Genomic DNA, 4833 nt, shown 5'->3' with positions numbered 1-4833 from the left:
AGTCAAAGTTGAGTTTGGACTTCGATGATTTTTTATTGTTCTATTTTCAGAAATAATGAGCTAGTTGGAAAGGCAATTCTTGTTGATGGCATGTTTCAATTAAATTGCAAGAAAACTGAAATGGAAATTAACTTTGTGCACTTCAAACGAAGCAAAGAAGTTTTATTTAAATTGTGGCACAAAAGGCTCGGGCATATATCACATGAAAGAATTAACTTCCTCTGCAAAGAATTAGTTCTGCCACCATTGAATCTCAAAGACATGGATGAAGTATGCATTGAATGTGTAAAGGGGAAATTAACAAACCTAAGAAAGAAAGGAGCAATAAGAAGCCAAAGTGTGTTGGAGTTGGTTCACAAGTGGACCTTTTCCAACTCCAACTCATGGACGCTTTAAATACTTTATCACCTTTACATATGATTTCTCAAGGTATAGACACATGTACTAAATAAATGAAAAATCGAGTGCCTTAGATAGGTTCAAAATTTACAAAGTAGAAGTGGAGAAACAATTGAACATAAATATCAAGATAGTTTAATTTGACAGGGAGGAAGAGTTTCACGGAAGGGTTGATGAGGCTGGGAGAAATCATGTTACTAGATTTCTACAATAAGAAGGAACTATAGCACAATACACTAATCCATAAACACCACAGCAAAATGACATCGCAAAAAGAAGAAATAAGACTTTTAAGGACATCATGAGAAGCATGATGTTTCTAAAATAATTAAAGCTTTTAGTTAACTTAGAATCACTGAAGTAATATTTTAAAACCCAGAATCGTGTTTGCAATTGTAAAATGTATACTCCATTAAAAATATTATTTAACCCATGGTGGCTAGTGTGGGGTTTTTCTACATTTTAGGCTCTATCTTTGGGCTTAAATGTGAAGCTCCCCAACAAAAATGGGAATCTCATGAATCTGTACAAATATCTCAGCGTATAAACAGTAGTGCTTAGATAGAAAGAGGAGAAAAAAAAAACCATGTATATCAAAATCGGAAAAATGTACAAAAATCTCATTGATCACCCAAAATCTCAGTGATGACTCTTGTACAAACCAATCAGTCTCGTCTCCCAGCCAAGGGAGCAACCTCAGCAAGCGGAGTAGCCATCGGAGTCGGGGCGGGTGAGTTCCGACAAATCGGGCAGGTGGGACGCAGCCTCAACCAAGGGTCGACGCAAGTGAGATGAAAAAGATGACCACAATCAGGCAGCAGCCTTAAAACATCTGTGTCTTTGTAATCACCCAAACATATAGAACAACTCGTAGTCGTTGACGTTGACGCTGACTCACTTTTATGGAGCTTCGCTTGGGAGTAGAGCAGCTGAGGGAAGTTGCGTAGAGCGGAGTCGTCAAGACCCAACCCGACACCAGCAGCTCCTGCGCCATCGTTTTGGAGTTGCAGCTGCCTGACAGCGCTTGAAGATCTTCGAAACGACGGGTAGTTTGGAGGGAAACGCACGCGAGTGCAGAAGTAGGAGAGGAGGGTTACGATGATTATTAAGACCAAGACGCCGATGGAAACTCCTAAGCCGTAAGCGAATCCACCGGAGTTGTCGTCTGTCTCATCGCCACTGTAACTCATGCTGGAGTTGTCCATCGCCTTATTCTTCTCCTCTCCGTTTTGTTGTTAATTTAATTTAATTTCTGTGTTTGAAAATTGTGAGATTAATTAGCGTGGAGAAAGGTGTGGAATAGAGGGGGAGGCGTTTTTATATAAGGTGGTTGGTGATGTTATGCAGATTGTCAACGCTTTTTGTCATTTTCGATACGAAGTTTTTACCTACATCATCACTATTCAACCATATTTTTTATATTTTTTTTGAACAGCTTTTCAACCAATTTCAGTATACTAATTTAAGTATATTAATTATGTGCTGTTCCAATACAACTAGGGTTTGGTGTGTTAATTAATTTCGAAGTTGGTATAAAGGGAACACGTACATACACCAACAAACAACACCAGCTCTGGCAGTTTCCTTTAATATCTTTTCTTCCTTTTTTTTACGTAAAGGCATTTTAAACTGGCATTGAGGTAGGATGAGAGGGTGGTCGATTCTATTGATTTTTGTACAGTGCTCCGTTGCCTTTTAGGTCAAAAGGAATTTCGACAAAAATAAAAATTAGTTCAAAGGGAATATTGAATTTTTGAAATTGGAGACTTTACAAAATTAAATTCAATATGGTCATGGCCAATTGGAGCTCATCGATTAATGACTTAAGTTGAGCAAGACTTCACTTGCAACGCTCGTGGGTGCAACAGCCGGTCGTTTTCATTTCCAGTGCTAGAGTGTCGGTCTCATTGATGCAAATTTTGAACTAGGTTCGAACTCTTGTGACTTCTCTGTGACCATGAACTACTGTTGAACTTATACCGTACTAAGTCAAATAACTCAAAAGACTCTCGTATTAATTACTTACCTGAAAAATAGTGCGAAATAAATGAAAGAGAGGATAATTAGTGAAAGGTGGCGGTTCATTAATTAGTGAATAAACACTGCAAACCATTGTAACCGTTTCACTATGTTATGATTATACTTGTTGTATTAAGGTTTGCTTTTGTATTTCGTTGTGTGAATCATGTCAAGTGGACATATGAATGTACACTAGGCTAAAGTTGACCAAAATCGCTTCATACGGTACATTATTAGTTTTTGGATCCAAAGTCATCCCTCAGTTTGGCCTAACAACAACCACTTGTATATTGAATGAGAGTATTACATATGGAAAAAGAAAAAAGAAAAAAAAAAGACAAGAATTATAGAGTTCTATTTGCGTACCTAATTTGGGGCCCTTTCATTGCTTCAGATTTTCCCCACCATTTCAATTTTACGTGTGGTATTTTCAAGATTTATATGCCTACAAGATATATGTAAGTATGAAGAATAGTGATTAGTCAGACACATGGTGCACTGCTATTTCCGAATATTTTAGGCCTTCTGCTATTATTTCTTAACAAAAAGAAACTTTTATGGTAGTGGGACAATAGAGGCAGTAGCTACCCATCGTCTTGTGGATTTATAAAGATGCACATGATTTTGTACAATCAATTTTAACGACCACTTTTGTGATAACCCGATACTAAATTAATATTTAATTATTAAAATATTCAAGTAAAATACAATTTTATACCAAGAATATTTTAATGGGTTTAAAGTTGACTTTTTGTTCGGGAAAGAATTTGGGGATTTGAATGGTACCGTTGCGTAGATTGCATTGAGATGAGTTCATAGACACGTAGTGGGCTCAAATCGGAGCTGTAACAAAAAGGTTACGAGCTACGGAAGCCTAGTGGCATAATCGTAAATATTTTGAAGTTCAGTTTTTAAAAACCCAGACTTTTCTTCTCTCTCTCTCTCTCTCTCTCTCTCTCACACACACAAATCTGTCTCTCTCATCCTTCATGAGCAGCCAACTTCAGAAGAAGATATCTCAGCCATCCGGCCACCAAAACTGGTGCCACAATTTGCAAACTCTTCATCTCTCTCTCCTCTTTCCATACATACCCATATCTAGCCTTGATTCCAAGCGATTAAACCAGAAATTCGAGCCAAAGTGAAGCCCAAAACGGGTTGTTTCGAAACCGGAACTTTCGAGAGTTTTTCCGGCCAACTCCGGCCACCACCGGCCGTGCTATCACACCCAAACCACTCACCTACCTCCCCTCTGTAATTTCCCTCGAAGACCCGACGTGATTCCATCCCGAAATCATTAATAACTTAGAAGTTTCTAGGTTTTTGGCTTTAACGACCAAATTAGTCTTCGACTCAGGTATGAAACTTACTCCTCTTAATGTGTTTGATCTTTTGGCATAGGTCTTGATCGGCAGTTTGGAGATTTTCCTTGGGCCTTGCCCAGGTTGGTAGAGCCCATCTCTTGCCCTAGCATGAATTGGGCACTGGAAATGGATTTTGAGGCCTTAGAGCATTTCCAACCAATTTGCCATGGCAAAGGGTAAGGACAAGGCAAAGGCTATTACTATTCATGTGAATAGTACCAGGCGTTGCAAAAGGCTTGTTGTGTTTCCACCCATTGCCATAGCAACCCAAAGGTAACGACTATTCACATGAGATATGAGGAGAGGAATTTGTATAGAGTTCTGGTATGGAAAGTGAAGAATATGGCTAGGTATTTATTATAAAAAAATTTTGACAATTTTGGTATTTTTTAAGAATTTTTTTGGATGTCTAAATATTTTTTTTTCGTTGTTGCTCAGGCATGAGCTTGGGCTTATTTTGCCTTTGGACTTGATCGGATTGTAGAATCTCACTGGAAGCTGCAAACTGGGCTAAGGTCCTCTCCTGCCCGGACTGCCCCCTTGCGTTGGAAGTGCTAAGGTTGCTCCCATTATTTAATATACTAAGAGCAACTCCAGCAAGGAGCTGAGCCTAGGGCTGGGGGGGAGGCAAAAAAAAAAGAGGCTCCAGCGAGGAGCCCAGGCCCGGGGGGGGGGAGTGGGACCCACCAACACGGGCTAGCCCGAAGGCCAGTTTCGCCCGAGACCCAAACCGAGACCTGCTGACGTGCGCGCAGCTTCAAATTTTTTTTACCGTTGGCGCGTGCAATGCACACGCCAACGGTAAAAAAAATTTGAACTCACGTACGCTGACATCAGCCCTGCGCCAGCTCCAACGGGTAGAAGCCAGCTGTCAAGCCCTGGGCGCTCCAATCTGCTTCTCTCCTCCAATCCAACGGCTGACATTTTTTTAGCAATAAAATTATGAAAAAAAATCGAATTTTTTTTTAAAAAAATACCAAAATATTCTGAATTTTTTTAACAAAAATACCAAAATATTCTGAATTTTTTTTCTATAAATACCTTTCAATAC

General features: G+C 39.4%; 1 pseudogene; it reads right to left on the bottom strand.

The window, feature by feature from the left end:
- Nucleotides 1–992: 992 nt before the first annotated feature.
- Nucleotides 993–1694, bottom strand: LOC110773848 (putative RING-H2 finger protein ATL71 pseudogene; annotated as a pseudogene).
- Between the last annotated feature and the right edge of the window lie 3139 nt (nt 1695–4833).

The sequence above is a fragment of the Prunus avium genome, chromosome 2 (assembly GCF_965620075.1).
Source record: "Prunus avium chromosome 2, drPruAviu1.hap1.1, whole genome shotgun sequence".
Lineage (NCBI taxonomy): Eukaryota > Viridiplantae > Streptophyta > Magnoliopsida > Rosales > Rosaceae > Prunus > Prunus avium.
The sequence above is the reverse complement of the archived record's forward strand: the minus strand, read 5'-3'. Positions and strand labels throughout refer to the sequence as shown.